General features: G+C 44.6%; 1 long non-coding RNA gene across 1 annotated transcript; it reads right to left on the bottom strand.

Moving 5' to 3' along the window:
* Positions 1–3,745: 3,745 nt before the first annotated feature.
* Positions 3,746–22,779, bottom strand: LOC134735758 (uncharacterized). The gene is made up of 2 exons (XR_010119196.1): positions 22,694–22,779; positions 3,746–4,964 (listed from the first exon to the last, which is right to left on the bottom strand). It is a non-coding gene; the product is annotated as an uncharacterized lncRNA (long non-coding RNA).
* Between the last annotated feature and the right edge of the window lie 887 nt (positions 22,780–23,666).

Genomic DNA, 23,666 nt, shown 5'->3' with positions numbered 1-23,666 from the left:
ATGTACATATACATATATGTACGATAATGTATTTTTAAGTTTTATATGATTCTGAATCTCATAGAAGTGGGTTCACATTATACATACTCTTCTGCAACTTGGGAGTTTCATCTGTGTTGATGGGCTGGAATTCATTCCTTTTCACTGCTGTATAGTATTCTACTATATGAATGTACCACTATTTATTTAGTTTTTGTTTTTTTTTTTTTACCATTGATGGACATTTAGTTTGTTCCCACTTTTTGCTACAATGATGATGCTATAAGCATTCTGATCCCTTGATGTAGACATGCAAGAGTTGCTCAAGGGTATAAATACCAGGAGTGTCTCTTAGTCAGCTTGGGCTGCCATAACTGAATACAGACTGGGTGGCTTAAACAACACAAATTTATTTTCTAACAGTCCTGGGGGCTAGAAGTCTAAAATCAAGGTGTGGGCATAGCTGGTTCCTGGTGAGGGCCCTCGTCCTAGCTGATAGGCAGCCTCCTCCTTGTCTACCTATCCTCATATGATGGAGAGAGAAACAGCAAGCTCCCTGGTGTCTCTTTTTTTTTTTTTTTTTTTTGAGATGGAGTCTTGCTCTGTTGCCTAGGCTGCAGTGCAGTGGCGAGATCTAGGCTCACTGCAACCTCTGCCTCCTGGGTTCAAGTGATTCTCATGCCTCAGTCTCCTGAGTAGCTGGGATTACAGGCATGTGCCACCACACTGAGCTAATTTTTTGTATTTTTAGTAGAGATAGGGTTTTACCATGTTGGCCAGGATGGTCTTGATCTCCTGACCTCATGATCTGCCCACCTCAGCTTCCCAAAGTGCTGGGATTACAGGCATCAGCCACCATGCCTGGCCTTTGGTGTCTCTTTTTATAAGGGTACTAATCCCATAATGAAGGCCCCACCCTCATGACCTAATCTAAACCTAATTATCTCCCAAAGGTCCCATATCCAAATACCATCATTGGTGGAGAGGTGACAGGGTGCTTCAACATATGAATATTGTGGGAGACACCATTTGGCCCACAGCAGAGTGGAGCTGCTGGGTCATGGTGCATGCATCTCTTCAGCTTTACTAGATATTGCCAAACTGTTATCTAAGGAAGTCAATTCAAAAGCTATGCTCCAGACCTACTTCTTCCTAACTCAGCCACTCACCTCCTTCAGTATGCCTGCCAGGAGCATCCTTGAGCCAGATTCAACATTTTATCTCTCTAAGAGCTTAGGAATTTTGCATGTGTCATGACCTGTTCCTCTCCCCTGCTCCCTCTCTAACTGGTTTTCTCTTCCCTCACCTTGAATGTCTCTTCTCCTGTCTTCCCAGCAATAACACCAGCTAAAACACACCCACACTCCACCTGTACTCCCTTCTGGAGAGAAGCCACACCCTCAGGAATGTGGAGTGCTTCCAGGGCAGAGCATAAAGGAGCAGTTGTCTCTCAAAGACACCAAAAGAAATGGTGTCTAAACCTTCTTATAGTTAGCCACCAGAGATGAGCCAGGCAGTTATTAATTCAGTGGGCACTGAGACTCATAGAGGTGGAGGAAGTCCAGGAATCATTATCTAGTCCAGCCCCCATCCCAGGAGGAAACAAAGGCCCAGAGGAAAGTGCTTTGCCCAGCGTCACCAGGCCAGTGAGGTGAAGCTGTCCTGGAACCCTAGATCTGTGTTGCTAAGCAGAAGTTGCCATCCAGGCAGCTTGCAGAAAGAGGGGTAACAAAATTATGCTATTTCTGGGCTTTGCATGCAAACAGCTAGGGTACACCATAGTCTAAAATTGTTTTAAAAAAAAAAGATTTGCCTGTTCAGGGAATTTCTTATTGAGGGCTAATTTTAGGCTCAGCCAAATCAAGGAATGATCAATATTTTATCACAAAGGGTTTGTTTATAGCAAGTGACGATTAATGTCTTGTTACCCACTTTTCCTTCATGCATACAGTAAGTGTTTATTGAGCAGCTGCTATGTGCCATATTCTAAGCATTGATAACATATCAGAGATAAAAATCAGGTGAAAATTCCTGTCTTTCTAAAACTTACTTTCTTGATTTTTTTTTTTTTTTTTTTTGACAAGTTCTTACTCTGTCACCCAGGCTGGAGTGCAGTGGCGCCATCTTGGCTCACTGCAATCTCCACCTCCCTGGTTTAAAGGACTCTCGTGCCTCAGCTTCCAGAGTAACTGGGACTAAAGGCATGCGTCACCAGACCCAGCTAATTTTTGTATTTTTAGTGGAGAGAGGGTTTCACCATGTTGGCCAGGCTGGTCTCAATCTCCTGACCTCAAAGTGATCCACCTGCTTCAGCCTCCCAAAGTGCTGGGATTATAGGCATGAGCTGCCACACCGAGCCTCTAGAGCTTACTTTCTAGTGGGTGATGACAGACAATAAACAAGCCAACAAACATAGAAATACGTGTGTGCGTGCCTGTTTGTGTCTCAGGTGCCAGGAAGCACTATGAAGAGGAGGAAGCAGGGTAAGAGAGGGTGGAAATGCCAGCCAGCAGAGGATGCTGTCATAGCTAAGGGCACTGCGGAGGGCCCCTGGCCTGCCCTATCAGAGCTTTGAACAGAGGGAGAGGAAGGATGCCACGCGGGAAACACACTCTAGGTTGAGGAAACTGCAAGAATAGAGGCCTGAAGCAAGAGCCCTCTTGGTGTGTGCAGGGAAAGAGCATGGAGACTCATTTGCCCCAAGCAGGGTAAACAAGAGGGGGCCTAGAAAGAGGCGAAGTCAGAGAGGTAATGGGGACTGGATCACGTAGGGCCTTGCAGGCTGTGATCAAACCTTTGGAGCTAACTTAAGTGGGATGAGAAATTCTATCAGTTTCCTAATGCTGCTGTAACAAAGCTATAAACACACACGCTTAGTGGCTGAAAACAACACAAATTTAATATCTTACAGTTCTGGAGGGGAGACGCCTAACACGGGTCTTACTGTGTTAAAATCAGGGTGTCAGCAGGGCGGTGTCCCTTGCTGGAGCCTCTAGAGAATCCCTTTCCCTGCCTTTTCCAGCTCCCAGAGGCTGACTGCATCCTTTGGATCTTGGTTCCCTTTCTCCATTTTCAAGACCAGCAATGAAGGGTCAAGACCTCCTCACTTCACAACTCTTTAATTATTCTTCCACCCCCACAACTCAACTTCTCTGACCTCAGCCTGAAAGGGGTCTCTGCTCCCAGGGACTCATGTCCCCAAGACTCGTGTCACCCTAGGTTGTGTTGGACCCACCCAAGATACTTTTTCCATCTCAAGATCTATACCCTTCGTCACATCTGCAAAAGTCCCTTTTGCCGTGTGAGATAACACACTCGCGGGCTCTGCGCATGAGGCTGTGGACATCTTTGCGAGCCTTTAATCTGCTGACCACCATCTACACTGCAGGGTTTTGGGTAGACAGAGGAGTGATGTTACATGACCTGCTTTCCAAACAGCTGCAGGGCTGGGAATGGGCCATGGGAGGCAAAGGTGGAGGCAGAGACAACAATGAAGCGGCTACAGCAGTTACTCAGATGAGAGGGGAGGGTGGCGTGGATAAGAGCAGTGGGACTGTGAGGAGCAGCCTTATGATGGGTGGATTTTAAAGGGAGAATCATTAGGATTTCCTGACAGACTGGACAGGGAGGGTGGCAGGAGGAGAAGAGTTGGGGTAATTCCATGGATTTTGTTCAGCGCATGGGAGAATGGAGTTGCTGCTCATGGGGAAGGCTCCCTACAGAGGTGGGAAGACATGACATCATATAATGATTCCACTATCCAATGTTCAGCTATGCATCCACTCTGGCCTCCCAGCCTTCAGGATCTTATACTTTAATCGGGGAAAAAAGACACACAAGATAACAGAATTGATTATCTACTGAAACATCAGAACTTATTCCTACAAATGAACACTGTCTCCAAAGCTCTCATCTTGGGAATCCATATACATTTGTTCCAAGGCTGCCGCCAAAAGATTTTTGGGATCTCTTTCTAGGAACCCAGTTGATTTACAGACCATTCAAGAAAATCGGCCTTGTCACTTCTCCCTCCAAAGGTAAGTTTATAAAAGCATTGACTTTATTCACTGGACCTCAGCTTCCAAAAATGGAAGCTATTTTCCCCAGGATGACCATCTGCTACCACAGAGGATATTCACATGTCCAGCTGTGCTGGTATCACTAGAAGTCAGCTACAATTTCCAGGCAGGACAAATTTCCTTCCACACACCAGCACCCCTTCACTGGAAGTGAGAACTACTGCCCTCCTGGAGCTCCAGTTTTTATGCTGTTAACACTGGGCAGGAGGTGAAGGGAGCGCAGATCTTTTTAACAGCCCAGCGCTCACTTGGATGTAGATTCTGGCACAATATGGTTTTTAAATTGTGTTATTCTGCGATAGTGGATCATCCACATATCTTTAAAGAGACATTTGAGCTCATCGCAATACCAGGTATATTTATGTTCTCTTAAGCTACTAGTTTGTTCTGATGTTATGGTCCCAGTAAATATGTAACTAATTGTATTTCTTGCTTTATTCTAGAGGCTAGAAAATCCTCCAGACTAAGTTTGCTCAGTTGTAAAATGTGGGTGATAACAGTATCTTCTTCATATGATAGTTTTGAAGAGGAAGTCACATATTTCACAGAAAGCACTTCACATAATGCCCAAGAAACTCTTGAGGTATCCTGGCCATGATTGTTATTCTCCATCCTCATGTGTGATCACAGTTACTAGATCCACAGCCCACCTTTTTTTTTTCCTTAGAAGAACCTACTTTTTGGCTCCAACTGATTTTGTTGCTTTCTTCTCATTCTTGCCCGATTTTCCTAAAGTTCCCTTTGAGTAACTTGACTGCCCAGTTGGGTGGGTGAGTGAGCAAGGTCTTCTTTTCCTCCATTTCCATCTCTCCTCTAACTCCCAGGACCATCCCAGAGGCAAGCAATGGTCCTGACCAAACCAGCCTCCTCTGCTTCCTTCATGACTGACAGACAGCTGGACTTCACCTGCATGGAACAATAAAGGAAATTTATAGGCTCAAGGTGGGACATGGTCTTTGCGCTATCTGGGTACTAAGGAGGAGAGGCAAGGTCTATTTATGTAAAAATCCCCTTTCTATGAAACCAACCCCCAAGTTTTCTACTAACCTGAAAAAGAAACACATGCTAATGCCAGGGGACTTTTCTTCTCCCACAGAGAATTTTAGGAACAAAAACAGAGGGCTCCTCGATTCTATGGCTCATGCTTAAAATCTGGTTCACCAGTGGCTCAATTGTTTGGAATTGTAGTCCAATGGAGGAGATAGTTTTGACCAGAAGGCCCTTTAGAAGCACTCCCCCATCCACTGAATTACAGTCACTCATTTTCTCTGGTTGAATACAGGTTAGAGTGGGCCCCGGAGCAGCTTGAGGCTCCTCTCCACCCCTTCTTTCCCTTTCTTCCCCACTCTCCCCAACCCCACTCCACTCTCAAAGAGGAATCATATACCCCAGGTGATCAGATCATCGCCCAAATTAGATGACAAAATAGATTTAAAAGTGCCTCACCTCACTCTATGCCTGGCACATCATGGGCACTTTATGAATGTCAGTTTAATTGTGTTTCCCATCTCCCACATTTGTCCACCAAAACTATAAAATTCAGACCCCAACAGACCATATGCCAACACTCCAGTGATGAAACTCCCTATCCTACGGAGCCTTCCCAGCCCATTTATTCCATCTCGGTACAGCTGCTGATGGACCAGCCATGCCTGTCTTTCTTCCTGAGGCTCCGGACTTTGTAGAAACTTCCAACCACTTGATTTGACAAATGACTTTCTGAGTGGAGGGAGGTTTTACATTTAATACATATCATAAGGGACATCAGAGCTATGCTCAGGAGATCAAATACTTTCTTCAGCTAAGAATGTAAGCATTATCCCTATTAATATCTTTCCAACAAAAGCCCTGTGCTCCCCACCCCCATTCCTCTATGATCTCAGTTTATTAATGTCACAGGCCCCTCCCCTGTCAAGCTGTCCTCACCACAGACTCTCATTCCAGCCTGATGTCTACTCTGTAGAACACACCTCCTTGGCAAGCATTTAATGCAAGAAAAAAAATCCTCCATCATCATAAATTGTAAAATCAAACAACTGAACACCATCCCCTGGGAAATAAATTCTGAAGAGTTAAGAAGGGAAAAGAGAGAGCCATGATTATTTTAATCCTATTCCAGATGCCCAGGTACTCTCCCCAAACAAAACCCAAATTAAACATGAGCCTTATTCAAAGGGATAATGACAACACAAGTGCAGAAGACAACGTTTGGCAAATAGTAGATGCTCAATTAATGTTTATTTAAAAATAAGTAAGTGCGTACATACAAAGCAACGCTGTGCACCATGCTCAGCCAAGCCCCAGCCTGACCAAACAAAGTGAGTTATTGAAACCAGAGTCCCCACACTGAGAGCATGCTCTGCTGTTCAAAAGTGCCTTCGTGCTCATTAGTTGGTATGACTAATGCAGCATATTGAAGCTTGCACCTGGCCTCGAAGGGCTGTATCTCTCGGAGGTCCCTCAAAGAATGGAATAATACAGATACCCACAAACACTGAGAAAATCCTGTTCTCACAAGATTTTTGAACCATCTAAAGACTTTAAGACCTCTATCCTCACCACAAAAATTGCTGAGATTAGGAGCACACCGATTCCTTATCAAAACTGGAGTGAATAAAGACCTCTTTTTTACCACCACCACCAACAAAAAGTGTCAGAAGGGTACTGACATTATAAGGTGGATACTTTGGATGTAGAGGTCAAAAGGACAAAAATGTACCAGCCAGAAAATTTCTTTTACTTAGCCAATCAAACCCTGTAGTCAATGTCAAAGTCATGTATCTCTCTGGGCCTCAATTTATACATCTGTAAAGTAGGAACAAGGAGGTTGGCTCCACCTACCTACAAAGGTTCTTGAGAAAATAAAATTAGATAGTGTGAAAAAGATCTTTGAAAAATCACAACCTATACACATAAACCGGCCACAATAAGGACAGAAGCTGTGAAAACCAAGGAGAGATCATTCTTGGTTTTGAGTTAAAGGAGGTGTCCTTCCCCAAGACGGTACCAGGTAATAGGAGCAACAGCGATGAGGTCATCACAGGTCATGTCCTGTCATCAGAGGCAGTGTATCACAGGGTCAGGGCATATTGCTTAGGGCCAGAGCCTCCACCATCCTGGGCGTGAATACCAGAGCTGCCATCTGCAAGCTAAATAATCTCATGCTGGTCTTTTGGCCTCTCAGGTCCTTTGCTCCCTTGCCTGTAAGGTGAACTAATATCTTCTCCCTCCTAGAAAACTACTGTATGAATCCAATGAGGTAACTGAGGCCAGAGCATGCAGAAGTGCTGCACAGATGTCAGCTCTGCCTGAAAGCACATCCTTCAAAGAGAACATTCCACTCTCACAGACCCTCTGAGGGGGAGAAGGCGCTTCCTTGCAGCCTCCTGTGTGAAGTTTTCTCAGGTTCTGCTTCATTGCTCTGGGTTTCCGCCCACCACCCTCTCTGTGGCACCTCCACAGCCTTGGAGGGTCGCATGCTGGGAGGCAAATGGCCCTTTGCCTCATGCCCTGTTCTCCACTGTTGGAGGTGGTGCCCAGAGGGAAGGAAGAACAGCCTGGTGTAGTGGCTGGCAGCTGGTGGCTGCCTGATCCGGATGCCATCTGGCCCAGATGGCTCTAACATTTTCCAGTAGCCCCCAAGCAGTGCCCTAAGCAAAAGGGTGACTCAGGTGAGATTTTCCTACATGGTTTTCCCATCTACATTTCAGTATCCTCCCCTCAGCAAGGCCCAGATTCCCCCAAAAGTGCTGTACTAGCTTGTTCACTCCTGACCACATCCTCCCATCAAATCCTCCTTGGACTCACAACTCTAAGACCCAGAAGGAAGGTAGAGATCATCTCATCTGGATCCTAACCTGGGTCCCTGAGCCCCCTAAATATCCTAGCAGGCCATAACGGGAGTCCTAGAGGTATTCTTCATATTTTTAAAACCATTCATAAGCATATGAGTGTGCTACACATGAGACCAGGCAGGCTAATTATGCCTCAGGTGCTTTGCTTTTGGATGGAATTATATCCACTCACTGTGTTCACTCTAGTTAGCTGGTGTTCACGGTTCTGATTACAAGTTTGTCATTTTAAATGTCAACAATTACTCTTTTAATAAATGTTGCTTGTGTCGTAGACAGGCTTTTTTGTCTAAAAAAGAATCAATAGAGGAAAAGTAATAAAAGGGCTCCTTTGAGGCAAAGAGGTGAAGAAACAAATCACCTCCCCATTTTACAGATGAAGACATGGAGTCCCAAGTGTTTCCCAAATTCATGTGGCTACTCTGGGGCAGAAGCAAGAGTCTAGCCTTGGTGTTTTTCCTCCTATTCCAGCGCTGCTTGTACAAGCTGTTCTGCCACATCCCAGGTTCTGTCCTCTCCTCGCAGCCCTGCCAATTATTAAGCAGCACCTAATAAGAAAACTACTGTCTCGCTGGCCAAGTGATGTACATATGTCAACAAGTCTTTCCTAGAACTGGCCTGTCCATCAAGTAGCCACTAGACACATGTAACTATTTAAATTTAAATTAATTACAATTAAATACGATTCAAAATTCAGTTCCTCAGTCACCCTAGCCACATTTCAAGGACTCAGAAGTCACATGTGGCTGGTGGCTACATATTAGACAGTGCAGGCATGGCTCATTTCCGTCATTGTGGAAATTTCTACTGGGCAGACTGCTGTAGATGCACTGACTCTAACAGGCCCCAGCCCTGTGACTGGGGGAGACATGAAAGTGCTTCTCATGGTATCAGGCTCTCTGCCTGGACTTACAGTCTATGGGTCACCAATGACCTGGGGCCAGACCATTTCTGACCCCATTCCCTGGGGTCGGTTGGAACTGTAATAAGTCCACCCAGGTCAGAGAAGGAGACCTGGCAAGAGAAACAGTCAGAAGGACCACCTTCTCCTTAGGCAAGCCCTGTGGTTTCCATGACCAGAAACCACGTTCAAGGTTCAGTCACTCTGAATATATATGTCACTCTGTCACAGGAGAAAGAGCACTAAAGGGGAGTCGGGAGAGGTGGGGTTCCAGCACAAGTGTTGCCTCTTATCAGCTGTGTGCCTCCAGCAAGGCCCCCTTCTCTGGCCCTCAATCCCCCACTAGGTAAACAACTCAGTCTTCTGGAGTCCTAAAATTCCGCACTGACCCCATCATCATTTCATTCCTCTCTCTCTGGTATGTGTCTTATCTTTTGTGGATGTGTGTGCATTTACAGAATGTTTCATCTTAATCAAGGAAATAATAGAGAGGGCAGGAGAAATTGCCTTGGCGACTCCAAAGTGTGTGTTAACATAGAGAAAGAGCTCTTAAAACCTTCTAGGGTAGCAGAGGCTGTCAGGGTGCTGTTTTCCATGCAAGAATCCAGTAGAGGGGGATATTGCATAGAGGCGAATTCCTAACAGGCTTTGCCTTCAGCTTGTCATTGTTAACACCCAAGCTCAGAGGGGAGGAAATGTCTTTTTCGTCCTTGCAGGACCTCACAGCTACTCTCTGTGTACCAGGACTCAATAAGTCTCTAAAAGCCTCTGGATGGACACAGGAAAGCCCCTGGTGTTCTTTCTGTGCATTTAACCCTAATGAATTTTCCCTTCCCATTTCCAAATTACAAAATCAAAGCTATTTTCTCAGGTGCCATATTTAGCAGCTGTCAGAAGTTGGAATCTGGCAAGATCAACAATTTTTGAACAGCTCGAAATTCGCTAAAGTCCCAGATGGGTTTTCCCCTTCTCTGCCCTCCCGCTCCCTTCTCAGAGCCAGCTTTCAGAGTCCACCTCGGGCGCCTGAGACCCGAGCAGTGTGCCTCTTTCAGTAAAGCTTGGTTTTAAGGAAATAAAAACACATTTCCCTTTCACATGCCTCATTGCCTTATTTTCCCTCTCATTTTGACAAAATGGGACTCTGCAGTCCTCCTCCTCAGATGAAGGCTGATTAGCAGCCACGGTCACTAATCTCTCACCATCTTTTTCTAAAAATGAGACTCACCCAGCCTCAGCACAACAACTAAGAGCAAAAGGTTTGTCAGAATTTCCAGCTCCTGTGATTTCTCCCTTTGGTTCTTCAGAGATAACGGTGAGAGTAAAAGATGTAGAGATGAGAGTAAGACATGCAGAGAAGCCCTGGCTATGAGCGCCCATAGTGGGGGTGGGGCAGCAGCCCTTGCAACTTCACAGTGAGATTCCACAGAAGGGCTCTTTCCCTTATAAATGTCCCACTTACGGCTTAAAGTTCAAGAAGGTAGGCCTGGATCCAGCCTCACCAGCCTCAACCTATGCCAGGCTTTCTGCAGCGCTGGGAGGAAAGGGTGGAGAATGCTGAAGACAGAGATCTCCGGCAGTCACACCTTTCGTGGAAAACAGAGACACCTGTCTTGATAGGTGAAGCGGTGGATGGTGGCTCAGCTGCTGTCTCAAAGCAATCAAAGAAAATGTCTGTGATAGGTGGAGGGAGATTTGGTTCCCCAGGGTTAGTTCTCCAAGCTGAATAGACAAAGGTGCAAGAAACAGGGAAATTTTCAAGCAAAATAAGGTGTATTTGCCGGAAAGTCTATCTGAGTGAGAATTCTCAAAATATTTTCTAAAACTCCGAACTGTTTGGAGAACGTAGCCACAGTATATACAGAAATAAATGCCCCGTTTTCATTAGGAGAGCCTGTGTGTATAAAGGGACGCATCCAGGCTTTGGGGCCAGACATTGGTTCAAATCCCAACCCTGTCACCTTCTACTCAGATAACCTCAGACAAGTCACCTAGAACCACCGAACCTCCATTTTCTCATCTCTAAAATGTAATGGCACCTACTTTTACAGACTTATTGCAAGGAATAAATAAGATAATCTATGTAAAAGCACTCAGGGGCCAGGCGCGGTGGCTCACCCATGTAATCCCAGCACTTTGGGAGGCCAAGGTCGGCGGATCACCTGAGGTCAGGAGTTCAAGACCAGCCTGGCTAACATGATGAAACCCTGTCTTTACTAAAAATACAAAAATTAGCCAGGCATGATGGTGGGTGCCTGTAATCCCAGCTACTTAGGAGCCTGAGGCGGAAAAATCACTTGAACCTGGGAGGCAGAGGCTGCAGTGAGCCAAGATCGCGCCACTGTACTCCAGCCTGGGTGACAGAACGAGACTCCATCTCAAAAAAAAAAAAAAGCAAGCACTCAGCACCATGCCTGGCATATAGTCAGCACTTGCCAGATGTTAACTGCTACCATTACATTGCTAATAAAATAATACCACAACATTCTTCTGAGTGCAGAGATACAGACATACAAGAAAACCCTCTCTTTCTACAAGAAATTTCTTCAGGATTAAAATTCTGATGGCTGTATGACTTAAGACTAACTCACAAGAAAATGTCATGGGGGACTGTGATACATACTTCCTAAAATTTGTTTCCTGTTCTACCCAACAGCCCTTGTGTTTTTGGAGTTCTAAAACTGAAGCCACGTGGTCAGTATAAATGGCAGAGTATTAATCAACTGAAAATAAATATTTCTGAGATCCAAGGGTAATAAAACCCTGTGGAAGCACCCACCCCCAACCCATTACTCAAATTCAGACACAAAGAGACTGCGTCTGTCCTCATCCTCACCATGATGACCCTGCATTTCATGCAATGGAATATTTACAGCATCATAGTGGAGCTTGGGGTACAAGTGGGGCATGGTGCCGATAGCCCTGTGTTCGGTGGGACGCTGCCCTGGTGGTGGCAACTGGTGCATGCTTCAGTTCTCCTCCTTGATCCTCAGCCACGCTCAGGTCGGTGTTTGCTGCGCAACTCAGCGTTGCTGCTGCCCCTGCTCATGAGAATTACATTGTCATGTAATAAGTACCTTCCCTGAGTCCATGAAAATAAAACATAAAAGTCTTAAAAAGAAAGGAAGAAAGATAATCATTTCCATGTTTGAGGACCTCAAGACTGGTTAGAAATTAACTATGATACCTGCCCCAAGTGGTCACGATGTTGTCCAATAATAAGTTATCACCAGGCTGGGCACGGTGGCTCATGCCTATAATCCTGAGACTTTGTGAGGCCAAGGTGGGTGGATTGCCTGAGCTCAGGAGTTGAGACTAGCCTGGGCTACACAGCAAAACCCCGTCTCTACTAAAATACAAAAAATTAGCTGGGTGTGGCAGCGTGTGCCTGTAGTCCCAGCTACTCGGAAGGCTAAGGCAGGAGAACTGCTAGAACCCAGGAGGCAGAGGCAGTGAGCCAAGATCGCGCCCCTGCACTCCAGCTTGGGAGACACAATGAAACTCCGTCTCTAAAAATAAAAATAAAAATAAAAATAAAAATAAAAAAGTTGTCACCAATCATTGAAAAGTGGGCTAGTTTATTCATTCATTTCTAATCAAGCAGATGCCACAGTGTTATTTGATAGTAATATCTGACCTTTAATACTAATATCTGACCTCTCACTTCAAAAATCGGGAAATATTTCTTCACATGGTTCCTCTGACACTGTGAGCCAATGGCCTCTTGCTGGGCACTCATAAGGTATAGTCTAACATTATTAGCCTAATAATAACAACTTTTTTTTTCCTTTTTTTTATTATTATACTTTAGGTTTTAGGGTACATGTGCACAATGTGCAGGTTTGTTACATATGTACACATGTGCCATGTTGTTTTGCTGCACCCATTAACTCGTCATTTAGCATTAGGTATATCTCTTAATGCTGTCCCTCCCCCCTCCCCCCACCCCACAACAGTCCCCAGAGTGTGATGTTCCCCTTCCTGTGTCCATGAGTTCTCATTGTTCAATTCCCACCTATGAGTGAGAACATGCGGTGTTTGGTTTTCTGTCCTTGCGATAGTTTACTGAGAATGATGTTTTCCAGTTTCATCCATGTCCCTACAAAGAACATGAACTCATCATTTTTTATGGCTGCATAGTATTCCACGGTGTATATGTGCCACATTTTCTTAATCCAGTCTATCATTGTTGGACATTTGGGTTGGTTCCAACTCTTTGCTATTGTGAATAGTGCCACAATAAACATACGTGTGCATGTGTCTTTATAGCAGCATGATTTATAGTCCTTTGGGTATATACCCAGTAATGGGATGGCTGGGTCAAATGGTATTTCTAGTTCTAGATCCCTGAGGAATCGCCAGAACCAAAAAAGAGCCTGCATCGCCAAGTCAATCCTAAGCCAAAAGAACAAAGCTGGAGGCATCATGCTACCTGACTTCAAACTATACTACAAGGCTACAGTGACCAAAACAGCATGATACTGGTACCACAACAGAGACATAGATCAATGGAGCAGAACCCAGCCCTCAGAAATAATGCCACATATCTACAACTATCTGATCTTTGACAAACCTGAGAAAAACAAGAAATGGGGAAAGGATTCCCTATTTAATAAATGGTGCTGGGAAAACTGGCTAGCCATATGTAGAAAGCTGAAACTGGATCCCTTCCTTACACCTTATACAAAAATTAATTCAAGATGGATTAAAGACTTAAATGTTAGACCTAAAACCATTAAAATCCTACAAGAAAACCTAGGCAATACCATTCAGGACATAGGCGTGGGCAAGGACTTCATGTCTAAAACACCAAAAGCAATGGCAACAAAAGCCAAAATTGACAAATGGGATCTAATTAAACTAAAGAGCTTCTGCACAGCAAAAGAAACTACCGTCAGAGTGACCAGGCAACCTACAAAATGGGAGAAAATTTTTGCAACCTACTCATCTGACAAAGGGCTAATATCCAGAATCTACAATGAACTCAAACAAATTTACAAGAAAAAAACAAACAATCCCATCAAAAAGTGGGCGAAGGACATGAACAGACACTTCTCAAAAGAAGACATTTATGCAGCCATAAAACACATGAAAAAATGCTCATCATCACTGGCCATCAGAGAAATGCAAATGAAAACCACAATGAGATACCATCTCACACCAGTTAGAATGGCCATCATTAAAAAGTCAGGAAACAACAGGTGCTGGAGAAGATGTGGAGAAATAGGAACACTTTTACACTGTTGGTGGGACTATAAACTAGTTCAACCATTGTGGAAATAATAACAACTTTTAAAAACCTAGAGAATAATAAAATGAATAAAGTGCCTCAGATACTGCACTTAATTCCATTCCCTAAGTCAACAACTACAACAATGCTGGTTTGAGTTGATTGATCCAGTTCATGGATGAACCTGAAGCCGTCTCAGCCCCACATGTAGGTAAGATCTGAGAGGCGCCAAGAAACTTACCCTTGGTGGCAGCATTCCAGCAAGTTATTCATATTTTGAGTGAAGGGACTGGGAGTTTGGAGCTTTGTTTGTTTTACCTTTTCATAAAGCAGTGGAAACCCTCTTTCAAACAAAATCTCTGAAGGCCCCTATGTAGACGATACTAGCTCATTCTTAAGTAGTATTTACTGTGTGCCAGATGTTTTAACTCATTTAGTCTAACAGTTCTACAAGGTAGATACGGTGTGCTGTTACTGTTCATACTTTACAGATGGCAAAACTAAGGCACAGAGAAGTTAAACGATCTGCCTAATGTCACACAGCTGTAGGTGCTAGAGCTGAGTTTCCATCCTGCCTGGTCTGGCTCCAGAGCCCACCCTCTCATGGATCACACTGTGTGACCCCAGTATAGAATGTTTTGAAGGAGGCATATAAAATCAGAACAGCTCTGGCTGGAGCTCTGATAGAGGGCAGAGGCTTCCAAGCTCTCTATAGTGACCCTCAGGCACATCCAAGGAAGATGAGGACTTCAGGAAGCCACTGGATTAAGACTTTATCTACCTAAGATCACCGTAAGATCGCATCTACTTCTTGAGGAGTAACAAATTGGTGCATTAGTAGGAATCTATTTCCAATTACCAGGGTCTTTAGAGAATGAAACTTAGGTTAAGTGGTGACTGCGAGACCCTGGCTACAGGGCAGGGACACAGAGGGCACACGGGCAGAGGGAGTGCTGGACTCGAGTCTGGATGGTAGAAGGGGAGGGGGCTGAGACAGGCAGTGCCTCCAGGACAACCAAGTCTCTACTTGACAGGTGAGCTGGAGGTCAGGCTAACAGCAGTGCTTGTGACGAGTATTTGAAAGGGCCTCCGGGCAGGCCACTGCCTGGGTGCTAAACACTAAACACAGGTTGGTCCCTGGCAGAGGCATAGCGTGACTAGAGCCGTGAGGGTGGGTGAGGAGAACAGTCTGACGTGAGAGTGTCAGGGCTCCCCCCATGAGGTGACACTCAGAGTTTCGGTTTTTACCTTGATAAAAATTTTGCAGTTTTCACAATTGCAGAACAAACAGAACCATGACTCATATTTCACAATTTGCCTGGCAAATTCACCATGCGATCATGTTTCTGACAAGTGCATGTTTTCCAGGGGTGAGGGGACATCAGGATAGAACATTTGGCCCGAGGGGCATGTTATAATGGGGGACAGTGAGACGCACATTGCCCCCACCTCATGTCTTAGTTTCAATACCAGAAGCCAGTGATTCATGTTGTACACAAGTCTCAGTGGACCTGGGAGTACATCACAAATTCTGAGGTATCCACGTGTATATTTTACTGTCTGATTTTTAATCATCTCTGAGCCACGTTTTCATCCTCTGGAACTTCATGGGATAAATTACTTGAGGTTCATCATTTAAAAAATTTTTTTGAAATCTGAATGGCATAAGTTTGAGTAGCAACTTTCAAGATAATGTAATTTAAGAGATGATGATATACGTGACGAAATGTGACACTTTAAAGGAACAATTAAAACACCCAGTGAAACTGAAAAACCAGAGTTTCGCCCTCTGGTTTCTAACTGAGGAATTGAGTCAGAAGTTCTGTAGCCTCCTGTGGAAGAAATAGACACGAGGGCCAACTCTGTGTCACCTGTAGATAACACCTAGTACCACATCAGCAGCATGAGATAATGAATTATTATTTGTCAAATGAATGATAAGTACATAGAAGCAAACAAATAAGCATACAGTCCACACCAGCTGAAATACAGGGCCAATCTTATTCTTAGGGACCATTTCCCTATTCAACATTCTAATAATATTTGTTCCTTTTTTTTTTTTTTTTTTTTTTTTTTGAGACAGAGTTTCGCTCTTGTCACCCAGGCTGGAGTGCAATGGCACGATCTCGGCTCACTGCAACCTCCACCTCCCAGGTTCAAGCAATTCTCCTGTCTCAGCCTCCTGAGTAGCTGAACCACCATGCCCAGCTAATTTTTTTGTATTACTAGTAGAGATGGGTTTCACCATGTTGGTCAGGCAGGTCTCAAACTCCTGACCTCAGGTGATCCATCCGCCTCAGCCTCCCAAAATGCTGGGATTATAGGCGTGGGCCACTGCTTCTGGCCATTTGTTCCTTTTTAAATAAGCATTGATTAATTTTGGAAACGAGGTTTATATAGACAGCAGAAACTTATCTTCCAATGGTTGTATCTCACATTCGTTGTGCACCTTTTACTCAGATCACTTGAAATGGTCCATATTTTTGATTCTCAGAGCACTAGTGGGCTGTTAAGCCCCAAGGTAACAGTGATGTTTTCCCATATCTCATACCATCACCTTTTGCACTCTCCCTTGGGTGCTCTTGTGGAATAGAAACCTGATTTCAACAAGAGACTTGGTTCTTATCAGAGAAAGATTCAATTGAAAAATAGTCTGAAACTAGGATTTGTTGAGTTCGTTGAGTTGGGACAGCTTTAAATCATCATGTCATGTAATCCTCCCAAACCACCCAGTGTGGCAAGTGTAATTTTGTTCCTTTTAGGAGATGAAGAATTGAGAGACATCCAAGCCACAAAACAGGAAGGGACGGAATTGAGATCCTAGGCCAGGTTGAGCCCAATGCCCGTGGTCTTTATATCAAGGGCTAATAGCCTTAGTGAAGATGGGGGTGTCTGCCTGCCCCCTCTGCAATGTCAGTACCGTGAAGGCTCATTGAACCTCAATTTTCATCATGTAGAAATTTGACCCCTTCAACTCTGCAAGGGCCTCCCAACAGGTCCCAAACCCAAGCTTATTCCCATCCAGGCTGCCCCCCACCTTCAGCCAGAGTGATTGCAAGTTTGGTCAGGTCACTCCCTTGTTGAAAACCCTTTAACACTGCCCATTACACTCAGAATAAAGGCCCAAATCCCCCCATGCCAAAAGATCCTGCCTGACCAGCCCTGTCCACCCCTTTGGACTCCCCTGCTTCTGCCCAAGCCCTCTGCTTCCCAGACATGGGAATTCACTTTCTCCTTCCTGTCACAGGGCCTTTGCATATGTTGTTCCATCTCCCAGAGGATTCTTCCCACCACAACACATTCCCCCTTTCTCTTGTCTTAGCTTAAACGTCCCTTCCTCAGAGAGGCCCTTCACGATGACCTTCTGCAGTGCATTCCAGAGCACCCAGCACCCATCTTTCATTTCACTCATCACTGTTAGATCAGGATAATGGTTTACATAATTGTTTCATGTCTGTTTCACACACTACCCAGAGGAGGAGGTATGAATTAAATAATACCTGTGAGGGCAGGAACTCTGTCAGTCCCACTTATGTCTATGTTTATTACCAGTGTCTGCTTCAGCACGGGACATGTAGGAGATGCTCAAGAGATGCTTATTCCATCCATGAGGCAATTCATCACCAAATCAGTACACTGTTCATCTAGTTTTAGGCCCAAGGTCTTGTAATCTCCAAGCATGTTTACCATCTGATATCCCTGAGTTTTATCAGAACCAATGTGTGGAAGCTGGCAGAGCTGAAGTGTAACATGCATTACAGAAAACCATTTACCACTCTGGGATCCCCTCTCCCCACTATGTTTTAATAAGCTTAATAATAGCGACAACTAACATCTATTAAGTGCTATGTTCTCACCAGTATCTTAAGAGACTTTCATACAACCTAAGTTTACATGACATGATCTGTTTAACTTAAGCCAGATCCTGTCCAAGCTCTGTTCACCTCCAGAGGCTCCATCTCACTTACAGTAAAAGCCCAAGTTCCAGGCATGGCCTGTAAGGCTCAAAGGATTTGCTCCTCTCTGACCTCATCCTCAGCACACTCTTCCCATCTCACTGGGCTCCAGCCACACCAGCAGCCTCCTTGAAGCTCCTAGACTACACCTGACAGCTCCTTCATAGGGCCTGTGTGCCTTCTGTACCCTGGGCACGAAATGCTCCTGCCCCAGATAGATGCAGTTCTAGCTCTATCACATGCTTTAAATGTCATCTTCTCCACGGACCTTCTCTGACAGCCATCCTGTACTCCCTCAGCTCCTTTCTTGCTATGTTTTTCTTTTTCTCCATTGCATACCACCATCTAATATGCCATTGCTATTACCTGTCTGCTCATTCATTGTCTGGCTGCCCTCGCTGCAATGTCAGTGCCACAAAGGCAAGGATTGTTGCCTATTTAGTTCACTGCTGTGTCCCTACTGCCTGGTGCATACAAGGAACTCAACAAATGGACGTTCCATGAATGATTGCAAAAAAAAAAAAAAGATATCAGGGGAAATTCAGCCAGATATTGGGCAAAATTCACCCCCAATATTTCACGTAGGTTCTTTTCTATTTTCCCTAAGTGTCAGCCAGTCTGAGAAATAAAGGGACACAGTACAAAAGAGAGAAATTTTAAAGCTGGGTGTCCGGGGGAGACATCACATGTCAGTAGGTTCCCTGAGCCGTAAAACCAGCAAGTTTTTATTAGTGATTTTCAAAAAGGGAGGGAGTGTACGAATAGGGTATGGGTCACAGAGATCACATGCTTCACAAGGTAATAAGATATCACAAGGCAAATGGAGGCAGGGCGAGATCACAGGACCACAGGACTGGGGCAAAATTAAAATTGCTAATGAAGTTTCGGGCACGCATTGTCATTGATAACATCTTATCAGGAGACAGGGTTTGAGAGCAGACAACCAGTCTGACCAAAATTTATTAGGCAGGAATTTCCTCATCCTAATAAGCCTGGGAGCACTACGGGAGACTGGGGCTTATTTCATCCCTACAGCTTCGACCATAAAAGATGGCCACCCCCCGAAGCAGCCATTTCAGAGGCCTACCCTCAGGGACGCATTCTCTTTCTCAGGGATGTTCCTCGCTGAGAAAAAGAATTCAGCGATATTTCTCCCATTTGCTTTTGAAAGAAGAGAAATATGGCTCTGTTCTGCCCAGCTCACCAGCGGCCAGAGTTTAACATTATCTCTCTTGTTCCCTGAACATTGCCGTTATCCTGTTCTTTTTTCAAGGTCCCCAGATTTTATATTGTTTAAACACACATGCTCTACAAACAATTTGTGCAGTTAACGCAATCATCACAGGGTCCTGGGGCGACATACATCCTCCTCAGCTTACGAAGATGATGGGATTAAGAGATTAAAGTAAAGACAGGCATAGGAAATCACAAGGGCATTGACTGGGGAAGTGATAAGTGTCCATGAAATCTTCACAATTTATTTTCAGAGATTGCAGTAAAGACAGGCATAAGAAATTATAAAAGTATTAATTTGGGGAACTAATAAATGTCCATGAAATCTTCACAATCCATGTTCTTCTGCCATGGCTTCAGCCTGTCCCTCCATTCGGGGTCCCTGACTTCCCACAACAGATGTTCTCATTTCATCCTTACATTAATCCTGAGAGATACACACATCACCCAAACACCTTCCTTGCCACCTTTTCTGCCAAGTCTACTACTGCTCCTGTACTTTGCTCACTGGTCGGGTGGCAGAAAAGAGAACCAGGAAACTCCGACCTCGAGACATTCTGGGTTCACACCCTCACCCCTACTAAGCCTGTCTGAAACAGGTGCCCTGTTTCAATTTCCCACTTCTCTAGCCTAGCCAGAAGTGAGTTTCCTTATGCATCAGTCATTCACTTGTACATTGTTTTCCCGACATTTGCCGGAGGCGGAGGCCCCAGGTGAGTGAGGTAGGCCCCACCCTTGGGGAGCTCAGAACTAAAAAGCTGCCTCCATCTCTCAATGGCCTCTTCAGATTCTTTCTGCTGCACCATTTTCCTGCTCATTTATTTTTCTAATTTCAAACATAGATTTTGTTACCTTTCAAAATATGAGGCATTTAAGAAAAGCAGTATTTTAAAATAGTGCTCATGGCTAGAACTGAGAGAGATTCTTTCACACCTCCCTGTCCCTACCTCCAGGGACAAAAGGGGTGCAGCTTGTTCTCAAATAGAAAAATTCAGCATTTTTCCAAAGCAGGCAAGGGTTGTGTTTCTGCACGTAGGACAGGTTCTGAGCCCTGGGATAGTGGTGAACTTCATCATTTTCATTTCAGATGCCATTTCTCTGGATTCTTTCCCCAGCCTTGACTGCTCAGCGTTGCTATTAATTCTTCCAAGCATTTTGCCCAATAAACACCCAAAACATGCTTTTCGCCCTTGCACCCACTTCCTGTCCTGCATCTACCTCTCCATCCCTTCCACTAGCTTCACATCTCGGTTGTTTTCAAAGTTGTCCCTTGTATTCTGGGCAACCCGTTTCTTGTTTCATCAAACCATTCTGTTCTCAAGTATCTTCCTCTCTTTAAATCCCTCTTCAACCATCAGCAAAATCTGCTGCTGCTGCCTCACAAGGAGGGCCCCTCCACCTCGACACCCTGCCCTGAGAATCTGAAGGGGAAGGAGTGATAGTAGAACTGAAATTAAATGTCAGTTTCAGCTAACCTGAGTAAGGCACACTTTCACCAGAGGGGATCACAAAAGCAAGGGATGAGGACTGCTTGTCCTCTACACTTATAGACTAGACTGTCAGGGTCAGCCCCTGCTTCTGAATGGACAGGGTATGGACTTGCTTACCCACTCAGATTAAAGGAAGTATCAGGGCACCATACACTCATTAGTTCATTAATGCAGTCCTTCACGCATGCAGCAAATAGTGATTGCAAGGTTTATTTCTTTGACTGCTGGAGATTTTTAAGGAAGAGTTTCTCAAAAGCAGGATGCATTGAGACCCAGAGGCTGAGGTTCAAGGTTAAAGGGTCCAGGCCGGGAAAGAATGACATTTAACTATCTAGTTTCCTTTTTTTGTGTTTGTTTTTTGCTTGTTTTTTGACAGGGTCTCACTCTGTCTCCCAGGCTGGAGTGCAGTGGCGCCATCTCAACTCACTGCAAGCTCTGCTTCCCAGGTTCAAGTGATTCTCCAGCCTCAATCTCCAGAGTAGCTGAGAGTACAGGTGCATGCCACCAAGCCTGGCTAATTTTTGTATTTTTACTAAAGACAGGGTTTCACCACAGCCAGGCTGGTCTTGAATGCCTGGCCTCAAGTGATCCACCCACCTCGGCCTCCCAAAGAGCTGGGATTACAGGCATGAGCCACTGCACCCAGCCTAGCTTCCTTTTAATATTGGCCTAGCAGTCAGCCAAATCCAGATGAGTCTGGTATAAAAATGAGAAGATGGCCAGGGTTGCTGGTGACCTGGTCAGGTCATGGATGTAACTTCAAATTAAGAAAGTCACCCAGGTTTTAAAATTGCCCTACCCACCTCTCCAATCATCCTCAGGCTGGCCTGGTACAGTACACCAGCTCCAGCATCCAATTCATAATTGCTCCCAGATGATAACAGAGGCAAGGGAAGAGAAGCCAGGAGCAGGCTATCATGATATAGCTCATTTTCTAACTTCATATTATTAAGACATCCCTTCTCTTTAGAATGTAAAAAACCTGGAGAATCCCAGGCCTAACCTCCAAAGATTCCTAAGGTGGAGCCCAAGAATCTGTGAGGTTAGCAAGACCCCATCCATACCAAGGGATTCTGATATTGGTGGTTCAATGACCTACCTTGACCAAAACCCTCTCCCAGAACCCCATGTCTGGCTCCACTCATGGGCCCCAAACAGGACACATGTAGTCAGGGTTGGGCAACCCGGAGATAAGCTCTGTGCTCCTGGGGTGAAAAGGCCATGGTTTTGTGGTCGTTCTTTTGGAATGCATTGCAGCAGGAGGACTAAGCATTTGTTCTTCATGCACGCAAGCTGATGACTCAATTCTGACAGCAGTCTTCTTGTAAGACGGCCTCCGACGGGCTCCATAAGCAAAAGATTTAGTCAAGTGTGTTAATTCAGGTAGGGCTATAATTAACTGACTATGGCTTCATCTAACCCTCAGAGTGTCCTTTTTAGATTGTATTATTGTTCCCGTATATTAATTCTCCTCTCTCCACTCCACCAGAGCTTCTGCCAACACAGCTTTCAAGCAATATAAGCAAGAGATAAATGTTTATTCTTTTAAACCATTGAGTTATTGAGGCTGTTTTTTACTGTAGCAAAAACTGGCTAACATAACCCTGTTTTGACAGGTACAGGAGTAAAAGACATTCTTTCACCAAACATACTTATTTTAAAGACCTACTGTGTGTCAGGGATTATTCAAGAATAAATGTTCAAACCTTACAAACACAGAATTTGACCACAACTTCCAACTCAGCTTTAGCCCCTTCTTCAATGGAAACAAATCGTGTTACTGCTCTACTTAGAACACTTTAAGCATTCTCCAGCTAACTCAAATTAAAGCTTAAGTCCTCTATAATGGCCTGCAGGGCCCTACACACAGTCTGGGTCTCATCTCCCCCATGACCTTTTTCTACTACTTCCTATGTCCACTTTTCCAGCTGCCCTGGCCTACTTGCCGTTCCTTGAATACACTGAGCATGCTCCTACCTTAGGGCCGTTGCACCTGCTGTTCTTTCTTCTTTGGCGGCTGTTCCCCACAATATGACAGGGCTCACTTCCTCACCTCCTTTAATGTCACCTATCAAATGTCACCTTCTCATTGAAGCATTCCTTGACCACCCAATTTGAATTGTAACTCTCCCCATGCCCTCCCTATACCTCTCCCCACCACATCTCTCTCCACTGCACGCATCACCATCAAAATGGTGTGTATCAGCAGTTCTCAGAGTATGCTATACAAGCCCTGAAGGTTTCCGAGACACATCAAAACAATTTTCATAATAACATGAAGCCATTACTTGTCCTTTTTCCCTTGCAGTGTATGTCCTTTTTCTCTTGCACTTGCAGTATGTCTTTTAATACTCTGAAAAATATACATAAAGGCCTTTTGCCACCTACCAAACTATGATAGTTGTCTCAAGGAAAAGTACTTGTATTATTGTTTGAGTTGCAAGCTGAACTGCCTGTTTTTTTTTATGGATTTTTCTTTTGATCTTCACAGAAACCCTTTTTAGAGATTAATTGTTTTTATTCCCATTTTATGGTTGAAGAAACCAGAGCTTAGAGAGTTTAAGCAAAATGCTTGCCTAATAAGCCCCAGAGCTAGGAGGAAAATACAGGTTTATTCATTAGGTTACATCATTAAGTTACCTTTAAAATTCTGGCTGGGTGTAGTGGCTCACGTCTATAATCCCAACACTTTGGGAAGCCTAGGTGGGTGGATCACCCGAAGTCAGAAGTTCGAGACCAGCCTGGCCAACATGGCAAAACCCTATCTCTACTAAAAAATACAAAAAAAAAAAAAAAAAAAATTAGCTGGGTGTGGTGATGGGCACCTGTAATCCCAGCTACTCAAAGGCTGAGGTACAGAGAATTGCTTGAACCCAGGAGGCAGAGCTTGCAGTGAGCAGAGATGGCGCCACTGCACTCCAGCCTGGGCGACAGAGAGAGACTCTGTCTC

This window comes from Symphalangus syndactylus, chromosome 23 (assembly GCF_028878055.3).
Source record: "Symphalangus syndactylus isolate Jambi chromosome 23, NHGRI_mSymSyn1-v2.1_pri, whole genome shotgun sequence".
Lineage (NCBI taxonomy): Eukaryota > Metazoa > Chordata > Mammalia > Primates > Hylobatidae > Symphalangus > Symphalangus syndactylus.
The sequence above is the reverse complement of the archived record's forward strand: the minus strand, read 5'-3'. Positions and strand labels throughout refer to the sequence as shown.